This window comes from Vidua macroura, chromosome 3 (genome assembly GCF_024509145.1).
Source record: "Vidua macroura isolate BioBank_ID:100142 chromosome 3, ASM2450914v1, whole genome shotgun sequence".
Classification (NCBI taxonomy): domain Eukaryota; kingdom Metazoa; phylum Chordata; class Aves; order Passeriformes; family Viduidae; genus Vidua; species Vidua macroura.
In genome coordinates, this window is record NC_071573.1 from 5,135,207 (window position 1) to 5,154,169 (window position 18,963).

General features: G+C 39.2%; 1 long non-coding RNA gene across 1 annotated transcript; it reads right to left on the reverse strand.

Annotated features, from left to right (window-relative positions):
* Window positions 1-712: 712 nt before the first annotated feature.
* LOC128805656 (uncharacterized) lies at window positions 713-18,822 on the reverse strand. The gene is made up of 3 exons (XR_008436510.1): window positions 18,153-18,822; window positions 12,150-12,247; window positions 713-2,032 (listed from the first exon to the last, which is right to left on the reverse strand). It is a non-coding gene; the product is annotated as an uncharacterized LOC128805656 (long non-coding RNA).
* Between the last annotated feature and the right edge of the window lie 141 nt (window positions 18,823-18,963).

Genomic DNA, 18,963 nt, shown 5'->3' on the forward strand with positions numbered 1-18,963 from the left:
TGGCTACAAGTGCAGGAAGGAGGAGCCACCTCCCACACTCCCCAGGAACAAATGCATATCATCAGGAGGAAAGGACAAGCAACTTTTGCCAAGCTCCACAGGCACTTTCCTCTCCCCACAGGATTAGTCTGGAGTCCTGCCAAGGCAATGGTTAGACACAGGGTTTGGGAAATACTGTTACAGCTCAAAGATGCAGCACTAACTAGACACTCAAGACACAGAACGTACTGTTCAGGGCTTGGGCCTTCACAGCCTTGCAAGCAAAGAAGTCTTTCTGAAAACTCTCACAACTTACAACTCTTACAACTGGGTTTTTCTTTTCCATACTTTCTTTTTAGTTTGATATATTTCATACCTAAAAATGGCAACAGAGGGAAAAAAAAACCAGCCAACAAGGCCAATTAGTCTACCCAAAGTTCTGAATGAAACCTCTTTTTGATGTTGTACCTTTCTGTAAACAGGTACATTTTAGCTCAAGGGTTTTACTTGGTTAAGTATTATGGGATTTGGGGAGATTTGAAAATAAGCTTACATAATTGGTTTATCCTATCAGTAATGTTGATAACTGCATACCTTCGTTGGCTGGCAGACTAAACTTTGAGTCATCATACACTAAATTAAACTAACAATCAACAGAAAACCAGATGAGATTAATCTTTTATTATTGTTATTCAGCATGAATCCTTAAATGTAACAAGAGCTCAAGGTAAAAAGCTCACGCTCTGCTTCGATTAAGACATTCAAATGCCTTCATCTTCACCCTAACACAGGCCAGACAGAACTAAGTGAGGGCAGCTTACAGGCCTCTCAGTGACAACCTTTATTTAAAATCCTTCTGAGGTCTGTTCAGGATTAGGCATCATCCCTATTATTTCAAACAGAAGCTCAGCATTTGTATCATATGAGGTTATACTGCTACAGTCCTGTGAGGAGCATGGGACAGATCAGTCTAACAAGTCTTTGAAGAAGCAAAGAACTGTCTTTGAATGCTGAAATAGTGTGATTTTTGGTAGTGGATTTTGAGAAAAATAAAGAAGGGCTTCATTCTGCTTAGAACATTAATCAGTGAATTCAAGAGGTAACACTCTTCATACTGGTAAAGCCAATATGAAAATCAAGCATTCAGTGGGTCCACAAATGGTAAAGAACCCAGCCTCTGCTTTACTGAGACAGGTACCCCTCTAGGCTTCAACAAACAGGCAACACATCCTATTTTACACAACTTAACACTTACAAATTTTGAAGACCTATCTGTGAGTAAAAATGAGTCCAGACAGGAAACTTTTACCTGGATAGCCCAAAGCCAAAATTAGGAAATTACACCCAAGATTCAGCAAAGTGTAGAAAATTTCCCATGCAATTCAAAGTTTTAATGATTGGTTGAATTTGTTTCCCTTCTCTCAATTTCTTCTTCTCTTCTTCCTCTCTCTCTCTCCTCTTCCCCCTTCTTCATTTTGTTTTTTTAATTTATTATTTTATGATTGCACTGTGCCTGCACTGACTTGGAGAACCTACCCATACTATTTAGACATGCCCAACCTAAATAAAGCAAGAAACACTTACATTCCATAGAGATGTTTCATTTTCAAGCTAAGAGGCAGCAACATTTAATTACTAGCAGGCTAATCCTGCAATCATCACTCACCACAACCACTCAACACGTGGAAGGGTGCTAAATTGATTCTAAATAGCACTGTGTAATGACTGACAAACATAAAAAACAAACAAACAAGAAAGCAAAGCTGTTCAGATAAAGGATACATTCTGAAATGTGGTAGAAAACCATGAATTAAGACTAAAATATCCACAATGGCAGGTAATTTAGATCTAGGTTGATTTCCAGGTATACCAGAATGTTTCTCCCAAATCTCACAGGCTGCTTACCACACCTATTAGTCACCTATGGATTTTTTTGTATGAGGTATTCTTCCATGGCTGGGAGGGTTGCTGCTCTAATTCATCAATAAGATCCTTTTCATGAGACCAGCCACAGTATGGATTGGCACTGATGAAGCAGCTCTCCAGTTTCTTCCTGAAAGCAAGCAAAAGGAGAGAGAACATGTAATTTCAGGAGCTATAAATTCACCATTACCTATTTATATTCCACTTGTTATTGTGAAAATTAACTACAAATAATATAATTTGAGATAAGGTACTGAAATTATTTGATCCTTTTACCTTAAGAAAAAAAGCTTTTCAAAGATCAAGTAATTAATAGTTAAATGCAGTCACTCCCTACACACTGCATGCCTTGCCTCTATTCATTAACTAATGAGATTCTTTTTGTACCCTGCAGAAAAGGGTGACAGTTTGAGTACATGAGATTAACTACTTAATTTTGCCTGTTTTCTAACACAATATTGCCCTGTGTAATATGCATTCCATATCTGGGCTTTTATGTCTAAATACAAAATCTGCTAAAATGTGTGGTTCAAAAGCCATAGCAACATCATACCTAAATCAAGAGCATCAAAACATCATGTGGGGCAGAAAGCCATAGAGGATTATTGTGTGTGATGGGATTTGAAGAAACAAGAAATAATCAGGACAACTACATTTGCTTTCCTCTTTGGTATCCATGAGACCTCCCCGTAGAAGAGATAGAGCACAAAGTGAAGAAGGGTGACAGCTTCTGCAGTGATGACTTTTCACTGCTTTTTTTTGTTCTAACACTCTAGTTCAGAAAGCACAATGGGCTACTGTGCTTTCTACCAACACATAATTAACAATACCAGAGATCCCAGCCCGCCTTGTTAATTCAAAGCAGTGTCTGATCTTTTCTAGAGTGTGCCCAGTGTAACACATGGTGAATTGAATGAGCACCCCACTTTGAGCAGCTATTTTGAAAGGTACCCATTTCTACAAAACTATGACACGTTCTCCCCCAAATCCTGCTTTGACTAGTCATTCAGAATTGTGCAGAAAAACCATCTGCCCTATTTTAGTGGTTACATTTTATGCTGAAAGTCATAAATTTCAAAGATTACTGAGGAGGATGCAGCCTATCTCAAATGAAGAGGACAAGGGGAGACTGTGCAGTGGCAACATGTACTGTTGCAATGTTCATTGCAGGCACAGGAGCAGAGAGACCAACAGCCCCTGGAAACTTTTTGTATTCAGGGATACGACACAACTTGCCACAGATCTTTCTTATAAGAGCTGAAGCAATGCATCTTCATTTTCTTTTGGTGGGCAGTCACTGTACGTGACAAAAAGAGCTTCATGAAACAAGCTGTGGACATGGCATTTAGTCCAGCTGTAGCTTCTTCAGTCCTGATAAATGCATTAAACTGAGTGAGAAATTACTCATTCCTCTCCACAACATTGCTCTGAAGCATTTGGCTGCAGACAACCGAGATACTAGCCTAGGATAATAGGATAGGAGAGAGTATTCCAAGAAAGTTCCAACTGTACCTTTATGCTTATTGCCATTTTGCCATGTTCAAACCCATTTCTCCTGCTCACTGGACTATATCCCAAAGGACAATCTGGCATGCATCCAGCCAGAGACAGACACTGAAAGAAATAACATGGGGCACATGCCACTTTGTCTAGTAAGTAACATCTGTTAAATGTTTGAGGCAAAGTTGATGTTAATACCCACCACTTGCTTAATAACTGAGAGTGATAACAGGGAATGACAGGATAAAAATGCTGCCCTCTGCCCTTCATTGCATCTAGACATGTATGAGAATCACTCAGGACTTTAGACTCTTTCCCTTAGCTGAGCCAAAAGATAGTTTCTATTAATTTTATTAATTTTAAACACAGAAAGTGTTCAAGACAGAGCTGACCTGCAGGAAATGATGCTCTTTTTTAATAACAAGATCCTGTTGGCCTTTCCAAACAAATGGATGTCTCCATTTGGCAACAACATCCTTAAGAATCCATTTACATTTTTTAATTAGTTTACTATGATAGTTAATAGTTAATTATTAATAGTAGTTTATTGTAGTTAACTTTAAAAAAAAAGAAGCTATTGATATAAAAATGGAGACTGAACCAACATGATGATGATTTTAACTTTCATGTTCCCTGAAAGAGTAGTAATTGCTGACACAATCTGCTCATCCCTACTGACATCATCACAACCAGCTCAGATAAAGATGTTCCCTCTCATAAGAGCAGCACTGGTATGGGCACTATAATGCTTACAGAATTGTTAATTTGGCAGCAGTTTGCCTTCTAGAGCGAGCAAAAGTCATTGTGTACAAAACCCAGGAACTGTAATGCCTTGGTTTCACTTTTGTTTCGTGGCTGCAACCCTGCAAGTGTGAAGCTGCAGGATCAAAAGGCTCCATCTTGCTGTGATATAGAAGTCTCTGTAGACAAGCTTACAAAATAGGTGTCCCAGGAATATATTCTGATTAAGAAGGGAAGAAAAGTGATGTATAGATGGGCTATTAATTTAACTGGATTGGCACAAATGTGCCACTTCAGAGGAATATACTCCTTTCAATCAGAAATTTAAATTAATTAAAGGTGTGTCCATTCAACTCTGAAAGAAATTCTTACGTTACATCAAAGGGAAAAGTGACCAAACAAAGGAGGCATTTGAAGTTGGGCTTTTGAACGTGTATAAAAGAGATGTATAAATGAGATGAGTAAGGACAAATAAGGAGCATCCAAATTTTATGGGTGTTCAGGATGTTTTGGGAGACTTGGAGGTTCCTGGCGGGCTGCAATCACGTGCCAGTCCTTCAGCAGTACAGATCACTGCTGAACAGACCTGAACTTGTCTAGGTCCAGTTTGAGATAAATGGTGTTCTGCATGCAAAAAGCCAGTCCTGTATCAGTCTATATCAGCAGCTGGGAAAAAAGGAAAGAAAGGGGAACTTTCAGTGGTTTGATTTGATCTAATACATATAAATAAAAAGCCCTTTTGTTTTCTAAAGAATGCTGCTCTACAACTAGATAACAATGGATTGTAAATTATGGGTTGTAAAGACAAATGTTCAATATATTTATATTAAACTGGCAATTTTTGCTGCTTACATGAAACAAACAAACAAAAAAAGCATCCTTTTACTGACTTTTATACAGAATATTATCATATTCTGGCAGAACAAAGTACATTACCCAAGAAACTGTCTCACAGTGAGTGATGTCTTGTATCTCTGCCAATATTAGCTTTATGGACCAAGTAACAATATTATGTTAATAACTGCTGATTGCTATTTGTGTACCAGACTGTTCCAATACCATGGTGATGAGCATGCTGTTGGTGTCTGGAACAGATGGACAGAGCACAAGAGATCTTTGCCTTGATTTCAAGACAAATAGGATTACCTGTTTCATTAATAATGCTACATGAAAGCACAGACAAAGCCACAGTTCTGTCTCCATCTCCAGTAACTGACAGGAGGAAAAATACACACGGCACACATTGGATGCACAAAAATTTACCCTAACTTTAAGGCAGAGCAAACCTTTGAATCACTTGTTAAAGCCAACACAGCTGCTTCATGCTGTTTAGAGTGGAAACAAAATTCACCATCTTATTGTCAGCAACAAAACTCCTTTGCAGAGGTGATACTTGAGGCTGGAGATGAGGCAATTGCCTGTGTCCTGCCCAGCATCACTGATTCCATATCTGCTGATTTAAACATCCCTTACAAAGAAGTCATTGCAACAGCTTTCTGCCATTTGAGAAGAAAACTGAAAGCACTGTGAGTGACACTTGGAATCAATGCTTTTATATGACAAAGAAATAGGAAGAAAAGTACACTTCAATTCCATGATGATGTTTCTTAAGCCCTACCACCAGCACCAGATAGACACTTTATTCTGCACTCTCTTATTCTTTCACAGAAATGAGGAAGAAAGACCAAGAGACAAAAGAAGGAGGACATCTTTTCACTGCAGGTTGTGCAGTTCTGTTTAGAATGAAGCCTGTGATATTGGGGAAAAAATGGTCTTGTGACAGTCTCATACACAGTAGAAGATATGATGCTGTTGCTATTGACAAACTGGTTTTGAATGACTGAAAAAGCAGTTATATGGGGAAGAGAACTTGGACAGAGCACTGAGACCATAACAATAACAACTCCTTTCCTATCTCAGTGGAAATAGAAAAGAGGAAACTGGATACTGTCTTCATATAAGAGCTGCCAATTTCCTACTGATATCAGAAGCCAATAATGTTTGGAAAGGAAATTACCTATTCCTGCATGGCAAGGCTAGCAGGTGCAGATGGCATGTGAACAAATTTCCCAACCACTGATCTGTCAAGGGCACAAAACATAAAGTGCCAATGGTTTTATGGACAATCATTCAGTTCCTGCCAGGTCATCCACAGATTCTGGAAGCACTTAATTCAACTTGGCATCCAGAAGGGTTTGAAATAAGGCCACCTACATAGGTGAGGTGTCACAGGAGCTGCCAGAGCGAGCACGACCCGCCTCACGGCTCGTGTCTCGGCACGAAAGGAGGAACACTCATGAAAAATGCTGAAAGTCTAAGGAAATGAGATTTAGCAGCTTCTGCTGAACGTGTCAAGCAAGGTCAGCGTTGCGGGCGCCTGCTCGCCGTGGCGTGCTGGCCTCCGGGCATCAAAGCCTCACAGCTAAAAGGAGAAAACTTTCTGCAGGGCTTTTGCTCTTCATTCCCTTTTCACCTGCAAATAGCACCCATCTACATCTGTCCAAGGAATCACCTCACACTGCCACAAACATAAAGAGATTTTGAGTGGGTCCCCGTTCTCTTCTGAAGTACAAAACTTGAGAAAATAACAGGAAATAGCAGAGCAAAGACGGTTTCCAAGAAGCACAGAGCCAAATCAGCACTTTGTTCTTAGTGGGTAAATTAAAAATCTCCTATGCTGCTCTGTGGAGCAGGGTGAAATACAGTAGAAAGACTTATATTACTGCAGAGCTTTGCATTTGCAAATATTGACTGCATTTTCATTAGGTTCCAGTCACAAAAACAGGTTGGATAAGGTTGTTAGTGTTAATTTGAAAGCTAAGCAGTGATAGCTGCACATGTAAGACTACATCCCTTCCTTCTTCTGAGGGACAAGCTCCTCTCTCCTGAAATGGTTATCAAAGATGGAGAAAATGAATTATCTTCTGAATTGCCTGTTTATTGCCTACCGACCATTTGGTGAGAGAAGCTGGCTGGCCTTTAGAGGGTGGTTCATTTTACTTTCTTAATTACTTCTGTTCTCTTCAATAAGAAAAGTTAATCTGTGTAAGAAGAAAAGCAAAGCTGTGTACAATACCATTTTTATTGTCTCAATAATTTAGTTTGTTCATTTGCATTAGGAAAAACATAGAGTTTCCATGCTTTGGCACTAAAGTTTTAGCCTGGGTTCTAGAAGTTAAACTGCATGCTTTTTCTTAACCTTACTATACCCACAGTTTACTAACATATCCTCATTTAGCAGAGGTACTGCTAAATGACTACCAGAAATTGGTCTGGAGTGATGAGGTCATAATTCAGGGCATGAGATCAGAGAGTAAAAACCTCTATATTCGAGGCTGTGCCAGCTTCAAGGGGGGGAAAATGGGGTGAGGAGGAAAGAAAAAAGAAATTAAATTAAAGACTGCCCTGTAGCCTTCAGATTTTCTTAGCTATTCACTAGTAAAATCAGTGAAATATTCTTGGGCAACAGTTAATTTTTAAGCTGATAATATTCAAAACACCACCCAAGGACCATTGAAAATAGCACAGGAAAATGTGACCTGAGGTGCTGTGACTTACACTGAGCATGTTAAGAGGAACACCACAGCTGCTTTGGGTATGGTCTCTGCTCTCAGGCACCAGTGTCACACTCCTCACAGTGTTTAAAACTTGTTTTAAACCACAGTTTGGTTAAAACTTGTTTTCCATGATACAGACACTTCCAATATTCAGTGTCTAAGAAAGGCCATCCAGGATGGGATGAACATGTAGTAAAACTTCTCATAAGCAGTCTCCCAGTCTCCAAATTCCACATTTGCTCCTCCTGCAGCCAGGAACACATACCCATGTCTGCTCCCAAGGTCGCACAAACAAACCCCTTCCCTTCACAGAATCAAAAGAACCAGTTTATTTGCATAGTCTGATAAGTACAAAGATCACCTCAAACTACTCATTTAGATTCAGGTGGTAGTAGTAGATAAATTGTTGGTATTAACAGAAAGAAGGCACATAAGCTTCATGATATCTAAAGGAGGCTTTGTACTAGAAGATAGCTCTTGTTTCCTATATGTACCCAGCACTCACAGATGATACACAAGGCTCAGTTCTAACCTGCTGGCAAAAACTGTGTGCAGGAAAACAGCCTAAGGAGCCTGGAAAACCCACCACCACTGCCTGATTCAGATGTTGGCTAAGGTTATGCAAGCACAGATCTGAGCAGTCAAGACACCTGTGCTAGTTTAGAAGGCTGGGACTGCTCAGGCAGGAGTCACTCAAAGCCCGGTCACACCACCTCATCAGAGTGTTGTGAAAGTCATTTGGCAGGATCGACACCACCCTGAATTCCTTACAGAGGGGAATTCTGATCTCACTGCCTCAGTGATGCTCAATATTATAAACTGGAACTGTTGGAAGAAGGGCTCATGCCCTGCAAACTGATTGCCTATTAAAATTGGAAAAGTAAGGCCAGCCAAGAAGGCATGAATTTAAGGCAGAAGTCTGCTATCTCATAGAGTAATGTAAGAAATAAAATAAAAGCGGGGAATAGGAATGAACTTCCTCAGATTTAAGAAGTACTTACCCCTGGATAGGAGCTGTGCTGTTAGACAACACATCCTTGGGTGTACTGTACATATAGTTCTTGTAGAAGCTTTTTTACTTTCTAGAACCATAAGTTACAGTTCGTTTAATTGAAATATTACTCTGTTACAAGCCCTACTGAAGGGTACATTTTTACTGAGCATTTCAGTGAGGCAAAGAAGGTTTTTTGTCACACCTATCTATACAGATTCTTCCATCCTAGTTATGTCAACAGATATTTTCTATTTGGTGGAAAAACGTTTGCACTTGGCTAAGCACCTAAATAAAGCCCTTTTGTTTTCTGCAGTCAAGATGTATCTTTTTTCACAGTCAATGATATAATCTACATGAAACCAACCTTTCTTTCTTACCAAGGCTGATACATGGTACACATTCCCTGTGTAGAATAAAAAGGTGTATATTCTCTGTGTAGAATAAAGTTTTAGCTGGTGCTAGTAAACATGAGGTAGGTTATTCAAGTCTGTGCCTGGAGCTAAATGAAATTTTCAGAGACACAGAGGTCATGTTCACAGCTGTTTATTCTGAACAGTTCTGATAGGTTCCTCTCTCATTTTCCATTTAAGCTTTTGTGGTTTTTCCCTGGGACAAAAGCAAAGCTTGCCACTACCAGATATTTCAGCTACATGTTCTCAAATGGTCAAAGGAAGACTATTATTCAAGTCAACCAAAGCACTAGCAAAACAATGGAGTTCTTACCTACTGAGATGAAGATCAAAGATGAAGATGTTGATAAGAACTACAGAAAATTGATCTGGTTCACAAAATGTACCTATTAAACTTGACCTACATCTTCAGGTAGATTGCTTTGAGCACCTACTACTGGATTTTGTTTTTTCACTCATCCTCACTAGACAAATATATGTAATTTTGGAATTACTAGCAGGTTAAGAAAAATTAATCTTATCAGTAATACCGATGTAAGAAACAGTTAAAAAATGCAATCTACATATAGATATAGACCAACTCCTAGCATATTTTCACCTAATGAATAACCAAGTTCCAAATAAATGCCAACAAAGGCCCCCCACAAGAGTACAATATTGTAAACCTGTCCCTCAGTTCTCTATAAAACAGGGCTGCAAGATGAAAGCAGGTTTAAGTTTAGAAAGCTGCTTCCATTTGCCTTTTCTATGTCTCAATGAGGTAACATTACCAGTGCTGGAAATTACCAAATATAAAGGAAGTGCCTTCTCCAACTGTTCTGATTCCCTAAGGAAAAAAAAGGCTTTGTCATCATATTTTGTGTCTGAGTGCCTATTCTGCTGTCTTCACTTCCTCTTAGAGTAACTTTTGAATCCAGAGCTGATTTTCAACTAAATTTGAAAATGAATCACAGGTTTCAAGACATAAAATCATCCCAAGTTTAGTGAAAGTAGGAGGCTAGCTGGGAAAAAGAGGAGATCCAGATGATGACTCCAGCCATGGAAAAGAATGTAACAAAAGCCTCATTCTTACCAGGTATCAGACAATCCATCTAAGACAAAGACCCTACAGGCCAGGGGGAGAACTTGCATGAAGCACAAATCCATTGGAAACCAGGCTTCAATGATTCCATTACTCATGGACCTCTTGCTCATTTCTCTTAGACTTTTCTACCACACACAGGGCTAGGGTTCCCTAAATATCTGTTCATGCCATTCACAGTCATAGTTCTGAGAGCTGTGCTCTCAGAATAGATCTCCTTAGTGCCTCAAACCACTAAATAGTTCTTCAAATACCTTTTCCACATATCTACAGTTTTTCTCAGCATAAGGAGCCATTTTTGCTTGTGGCCCAATTTAAAACGTGACTCTGCTCAAAAGCATATCAGTCAGTGTTTTGCTTTCAGTTTGTTGAGCTGAGATATTCATATCCCCAAGTGGTAATCACTCACCTTTTGTGCAGGCAGAAGTCCTGCCCATGATGCCATATGCTTGTGAATTACCAAAAGGGCTTCAGGCTGTGTAGAGGTGGTTTCTTCTAAGTCTAGAAGCCCAGTGGGTGGGATTAGCCACCTCAGAAGTTCCTGACCACTTTTCAGGGTGCTAACAGAAGAGCTCATGGCAGTACTGCTAATTGAGGTGAGGCAGACCCAGCTGCCATACCTCAAACCAGGATTTAAAACTGCTTAAAATGATAAACCTCATTGTGCTTAGTATGAATTAGGGGAAACCCAAGAAAACTTCTCCATGACAGACCAGTTTGTAGCAGCTAGAAGCACCCATGTGGCTATGGAGGGAAAACCTTCTTCCTCTGCACAGCTGTATCTGGAACAAACCATCTGTCCATGTCCTAACCCAGCCAAGCCTGCAGCTACTGTTGTTCCAAGAAAGCAACAATCAGAAAAAGAGCCCTTAAGACTACCAACCTACCTACTCAAAAAGAGAAAACCATATTTCTTCAGCAATACAGACATTATAAGGCCCAAGTTTATTGCATTTCCTCATAGAACAAAATGCTTTTTGGCACATTTTCCAATCCCATAAATGCTGTGGAGTGAAAATTAAATTAATGCACAGAACAACTATTATGACTTAGCCTTCAACCTAAAAGTAGTGATCAGTACTGATCATCTGTATCAAACAAGTTTTGCACATTCTGTCACAGTTTCAGTGGCCAAACACACACAGAAAGGGAGGTGCTCATCTTGATTCCAAATAAATCTCAAATTTTTTGGTATTTTGATATTCAAAACTTGTCATGCATCTCCTAAATTAACAAGTACCTTAATACTAGAAGGTAGTAGTAGGCTCTCTCTTTCATCCCCCCAGCCATCCACTTCCATAAATTGCTAGGAAGCTGGAAGACTGGAGTCCCCTGTTCCTCTTCCACATGAAGTGAAATGGCCACTGGGGTTCCACATTATTAGTGTTGCATGTTGAGTGTTGGAATAGGCAGAGAGTGATAACACAAGCCTTATTTCTTTAGGGAATCCGGCTCAAAGAATCATCCCCCACCCACTTATTGCACTAAAAAGACAGCTATTAACTCCCTGATCTGCCTGCCTGTGACAGACAAAGGAAGTGAGGAAAAAGAAAACAAGTGAATTGAGGAATAAATTACTTTTGGTAGTCAGATGGAGGAGAAGCCTCCGAGGAAATGTAATCACCACACCCTGCCAGTTATTAAAGGATTGTGTGGAAGCCATGGCTGGGCGACTCCTTATGCAAACTTAAGGAAATATTTGCTTAATAAAAGGATTAAACAGAAGGTTCCCCGACAACGTCTGCTGTGCCTGACAGGACTGGACTGTTACAGAAAACGTGGTCTCTCATTCAGATCCATCCAGGCAATGGTGTCTGTGTGCAGCAGACAGATCTGTGCATGCACAGGTTAACTGCAGGATTCAAGCCACAGGGGAAAAAGAGGAAAATGCTATTTTTTGCCTACAGACTGTGACAAAAAAAAACAAGCTCAGAAAATTAGTTCTGTTACGGATCAATACTTACATGCATGTGTACTTTCCAGGCAGAGCAGAGTTGCAACCTGTTCTATTTGAAGGATTTGTTGCTTAGCAAACTTTCAAATGAAGACTTTTCACATGCACCTGAAGGAAAAAATTGTAACTTGAAATTTGGCCCAAAAAAAATATTTTTAAAACGTGGAGCTGTAGGGAAAAATCAATCAATACATACACAAAATTTACAAGTGTAATTCCTACTATGAATATCCAGCAGAAATTAACAACACTGCAGAACACTCTTGGTTACATTTTTTACCAGTGAATGGTACTGTTCACATTCTTCAAAAAGATTAGAAGTGGGAGGCTGCATGGAGCTACTCTGATTCATTTAATCTTTTTTTGTCTTTTTCCAACTATGCATTTTCACAGGGGAAAAACAATGATGTCATCAAGTTCCTCTCTCTGCTGAAACTGTGCAGTTGCAAGGTTTTCTGCTGATTTATGCATTAGAAAATTTCAGTGATATTGCTATTAAAGTAGGTTATCTTGGCATTACTGTGTGGTAGTTCATGAAGGAGACAGAAGTACCTCATGACCTGCTTGTACACCACAGTTAGGGGATGAAGAATCACCCAACATTCCAGGATACCAAAACGGAGACCAGAAATAAGCACAACTTTCATTTGAATAAATCAACTCCATATATTATTAGTTATTCTTGTCTGCAACATGATTTTCCTAATTCGAAGAAACAGAGCCAGACAGATTAACTTCTGCCTCTGCAGTGTGCTGCCTTCTTTCCTGCTACAACTACTGGTCCAAATGTTAAAAAAAATACCTAGGAAAACTCATAGCTTCACATTAAAAGTATTAAATTAATTAGCTGCATTTTTAATTACCAGGCAAAAATGACAAAGCTAGTTGTTGCCATCTCCACTATCCAGGCTGCTTGCCGTTGTGATGTTTAAGAAGAAGGTCTGAGATGCTGAGCTATTTGTGCCCAGCTCTGACTCCATTTGGATCTGAGCTTAACTAAGCAGAGCCAGCAGTGAGTTACTACTCAAGGCTGCCACCTCCTGTTTTAAATCTCTACTCCCTCACGGGCTGATTAATAATCTGGTCAGGGTGTTCCTCCCAACACTGGCTTTGATTGTAAAGCTGATTCTGCATAGAAAGGATGTTTCCTCAAAAATAACCAGAAACAAATATTTACATAAGTTACAGGAACTAGAGCAACCATGCAATGTGTCATATCCATCTTAGAGCAGCTATTGATTTCCATGCATATCCAAAGCTATGAGCCCTAATGAAAATAATTTTAAAAAGATTATTTCCTTCTCAAGGAGCACTACTCTGTGTGTCACTGTTCAGCATCTCAGCAGACAGGCCTATCCATCTTATTATGCACATTAATCAATTGCCAGATAAAAATACATTACTGACATCTGAAATGTGCTACTGCATCTATAAAGTGTTGATTAAAGAGGGAGAGATTAAAGAGAGAAAGGCTGCATTTTCCTCCCCAAGTATTAATACTAATTTAAACTACAAGTGGCATCAAAACTGCCAAAGTTGAGAAATTAGAGGCCAGTCTTACACTTTGCACACTCCAGATGTCTGACAGTTCTTTGCTTCTAATCAATTAGGCAACAACCTCACAGTCTTTTATTTGCATCTGAGACTTTCTCTTCATGAGCCTGGATAATGGAATCTAAGTAAATGCATGTTCCTCTCTTACTATCTAGCCTGAGACATCAATATCTCCCTAATTAAGAAGCATAAAAATTCTCAATCAAAAGTTTTAAGTACATACAATGTTCATCTGCAAATTAAAAAAAAAAACAAAACCCAACCAACCAAACAAACAAAAAAACCAAAACAAAAAACAAAAAACCAAACCCCCCAAAATTCTGTATTTCTGTTCCTTCTTGTTTGTCTTAGTTAATTTGAAATTCAGGGCAAATAATCTCTATAAAGTTGCTAGTTGAAAATTTGTGATATTGAGTGTGATAAGAGAAGAGAGGTTTTTCTTATCTTAAGCTAGTGGTGCATCCACATATTTGAGCTATTTCCCCATTTTCATTCTCAATCTTAGTAAGTTTTTGGACTTGGCCAGAAACAAAAGGCTTTAAAAATACCAAGTCTTTTGAGAAAAAGTGAAAGGTGCAATTCAAACTCCCAGCAATAACAGATATTGAGAATTTGTATGCATTCTGGAAAAGCTACTTAATGAAAGACACTGCAGTTCATTTCGAAATGTCTCTCTCATTTAGTCAAACCCTTAATGCAGAGTTGGGGCATCCACAGCTTCTCCGGGCAGCCTGTGCCAGTGTCTCATCACCTCTGTCATAAAAAAATGTCTTTCTTAAGCCCAATCTAAACCTGCCCTCTCACCTTAAAACCATTTACCCTTGTTGTGTCACTGCAGCCCTTGGTAAAAAGCCTTCTGCCACTTTTCTTATAAAGCCCCTTTCTAGTACAGAAAAGCCAAAATAAAGTCTACCCAGAACCTTCTCTTCTCCAGGCTGAACAACCCCAGCTCACTCAGCCTGCCTTCATAGGGAAAATGGAAAACCCCACTGCTTTCTATCTTCTAATACGTACAGTATTTTACAGCAACCACCTATACTCTCATGTAGAAGTATTTGGTAATAACTCACTTTAGAAGTACAGAAAACACATAAAGAATGATAAAAAAATCCATTAAACAATTAATTAAAAGTAATATTTATCTGCATGGGGCTTAACTTCACCACACTAAAGAACAAATTTATTTGAAACCACTTTCTTTGAAAATTTGAGATACAAATTGACTTCAGCTACCAGATTTCAGCAAATTACATCAAAACACTATTTTGCATGTGCTGTGGATGAGTTTTGAAAACTGCATTTATTCTTTTAACAAGTCAGTTCAAGTTCACAGTATTAAAAAATCAGTGTTGTGCTTAATGCACAGGATTGGTGTCAGATGATTTAGATTCTGGTCTTAACTTTGTCTCAGACTTCCCCTATGAGATCATCACTTACAATTATCTTTTCAGAATTGGCATCTAATTTTGGATAACCCAGCTTTGCCTGCCAGACTTTAATATCTGGAACCCAATTTTCAGAAAATGGTTTCATTCGCTTCAGCTGGTATAAAAAGAACTTGAAATTTCTGGAAATCAGGTTTCTGAAACTCTGAAATTCCATTGGGTGCCATTTATATCTCTGGAAAGTGGCCTCAAAATGTTACCAGTGATGTAAGTGAAGAATTCAGATTTATTAATACCTTGCATCTGCTGCACATGCCTAAACAACTACAAAATATTTAGGGCAGTAAATATTGGCCTAAAGAACAGAGTCCAATGTCCAACACATCTCATCTGCACATTTTACTGCTTCATCTTAAGGCCTCAGAAATTGAACTGTTTCAAATGAGAAGCAAAGCTATAAAGGCAGATATTCTTTACCATAAAACTATTTGTGGCCCATAAATTTTAGTGAAATCAGCACAAGTATATGCCCTGCACGGATCTGGGCTTTTGTGACAAAGCATCATCACATCTACAGTGGTCAAAATTCATGATGATTTGCAGTGCCTGAAGTCTATAAGATAACTTTGTTTGAAGTTGAGTTTTAAAAGTTTTGAATGGCAGGTGGGACATATGCTAGAGATACTACATAAAATGGAATTTTTGTTCAATTTAAAGCACAAAGTGACCTTTACAATGCGTTCTTATATTTATCTGGAAATGAACAAAAATAAAAGTTCATATTCTGTACCCCTGTGATGCTAAAAAAAAAAAACCAACATTTTCTCCACCCTGTGAAGTAATCTTTGTGAAAAATACCCAACAATAAAAACCTCTCCTCACAGTATTTTAATTACAGCCAAATATCTCACTCAAGAATCCTCATGTAACCTACACTGGATCATGTGTGAAGATGTTTTGCAATTATGCCAGTACTTCCAGCTCAGATGACTCAGAATGGGTGGTGCTTATAGGGAGGAGAATCCAGACCCTTTTGTCCTTCACAGAAATCCAGGCCTGCTCAGCACTCCTGGGCTGGTGCAGTTTGACAACCAAATTGTCTTTTCTTAGCAGGAAAATTATCCTGCTTTGGCCCCCATGGCCACACTGCCTCTGGCACCTGAGCCTGGTTGGCTTTGATAAGCAGGAAGGTGAGATATTCAGGATCTGGTGAAGGTCAGAGTCCCTTAATTCTAATGGGTAGTCACACAGTGTTGAAGGAGTGTCTGCTGAGGGCTTATCTGCCCTTTAAACCATGATCTATGCAGAAGTATCCAGACTGTTTTTAAATTGTTACATCCACAGTTTGATAAATCCAGAAAACGATCAGTGTTTAGTCAGGGGACGCTTTCTGTGAATATTTCTAGTCTTCTATTTTTAGTAAAGGAATGAAATAAATCCAAGAAAAAGGTAAAATGCCTCAATAAGAAACCAAACAGATTGTTGAAGAGAAAAGATTAATGCTAGTTTTCAGGTAGAATGTCTTTCTCCTGCCCAGCCAATACAACATTAGAACCAGCCTCATCAGCATAGGAATGAGCTGGCCTCAGTTTCTCCGGCCAGCCAGAGTTTCCAGGTCCAAATTCCATACAATGGGAGAGAGGGCTCTGTGGGGAGTGGAAGTGGGGCTAAGGAACACACTGTTTGCTTTGCTGCAAGCAAGATACCACTAGACCCTCCCTTCTCTTCTATACTGAGCAGAGCTATAGGACAGCTGTTGCAATAACTCATTTTCCCTTTTAATTCCGAGTATTTCCTGCCTCTCTTTGTATGCCTGCACTATTAGGTTAAGCACAGAGCACTTAATTGGCAAGTTCATAAAGGTCTATCAAACTCATTATAAGAGAGAGGTAGTACTTTCTCTGATAAGCTTCAGCACTCTGCTTAGTCATCACACTTTTATTATCCTCTACCACGACGTCTTGCTCACTCACAGAAGTCACAGCTTAGGACTTTTAGGAAACTGTGGATAGTTCTCTCCATGGCTTTTCTTCCTACTGACATTGCTTTTTAAAAAAATCTTTAAAACAAGAAGTAATATCTCAGTTCAGTGAAATCAGTAAAATAAGTTTTAAAAGAGATGTCTGTTCAAACCACATTATATTTCCTCTCCTGCACTGTACATGACATTTAATAAAATACAAAAATCTTTTACAGCTATCCAGCAGCTAACAGCAACAACAGTTGGTAGTAAGAACTGTGGTGAATTTATTGACTGTACCATGCAGGATGTAAGTTCTGGTACTTCTGGTACAGAACCTGTATCCCTTTGATATTAAATCTTCATGCTGGACTATAAACAGCAAATTAACCATTTCTATTTGCCAGACTTCAATATCGCTATTTCTTGAGACTTTGATTATACTGTAAATTCTGATGGCAATTATCAAACTAACCCTTTGTCATAGTTTTCTTTAACTGATAGCCTGAATTCCTTGCAGGAAAATGCTAATCTGATAAAAGCTACAAAACATTATTAAAAAGGGGTTGCATGTTATCTATAGCCTATTTAAGGATCTACTGAATATCTAACCTCAGAAAAGTTAGGAAGAAAGTTTGCTTCTTTTTTACTTCATTGCTGCCATATTAAAACATAGCTTGCCTTGGAGCAGAGTAAATGTTGCATGAGAAGGCACAGCTGAAGTGTTCTGTCTGACAAATAATTTGAACCCAAAATGAAACATTTCTCACTCAGACACTGCTGATGCTTTATACATGAGCATTAGTATGAGGTGGCATGGTACCAAATCCAGCTTTGTGGGACTGAGGCACAGGCTGGTTAAGTGCTGTGTCCAGAATTACCCAGCAAGTCCAAGAGCAGAGTAGGAAACAGGGTGTAGTTCCCCTAGTGAGCCCTCTATGCCGGGTTCAACAAGCTGAGGGATTCAAAACATACAGATTAATTCATTTTTCTGGGCTTTTAAGGCAATTGCTTTACACATCTGGCTTCAAGGAGCAATGTAAACCAGGCCATGCTCTGAAAAGCAGATTAAAAGAAGATCATTAATCATATGTATATTAGAAAGCAATCATACCCAGGTAAAGCTGTGCAGAGCAACCAGGATGTCCTTCCATCACAGCTGCATGCCACTGGATCAGTCCATGTTTGTTCCCACTGCCTCTTCGTCCTACTAGGTATGACAACCCTGTTGTTTCCTCATTCTCAATATCTGGATGTGATTAAAGTTTAAAAAAGTCAAATATTATGGCCTATATTCTGGTATTTATAAAATTTCTCATTGTTCTCACTATTCTGTAAAATTAAAGGTAGGAAAAAAAAATGCCAACCATAAACATGTACATCTATGCATATGTGATAGGAGAAATGGGTTTAAAGTCTTTACAAAAGGCTTGATCTGAAAGGACCTGCCAGGCTCTGGAAGAATGGGAGTGGGGGTCTTTACCTACATCAAGCCCTGCATTTGTTGCAGAGCGAAGCACAGCCTGAACTTCTGAACTTTGGGGAAAAATGCACAGACCTAACAGACTTATGAGTATTAACTTCTCCTCCCAGGGTGGGCTGATGGTTAATTTTAATGGTCAGGCAGTGCACAATGAGGGAGGGACACACGTTCAGGGGGGAATGTGTAGGATATGGTTTGGGAAGGCTGTACCTGGGGAAAGTTGAGAGAAACCCCACAGGGGTATGACCCACTGGCTCTCTCCCTTTATTCAAATAAAGTTGATTTTTGCAGGATTCCTCTGTCTCCTTTGCAGAGGCCTTCCACAGCGTGATTTTCCACACAATATGTAACTCTCTTAACTATACAAGTGGTTATATTGTGTGATACTGTTCCAATTGGAACAGGCTGCTGTTCACAGGGCACCGACATAGCTCACGGCATG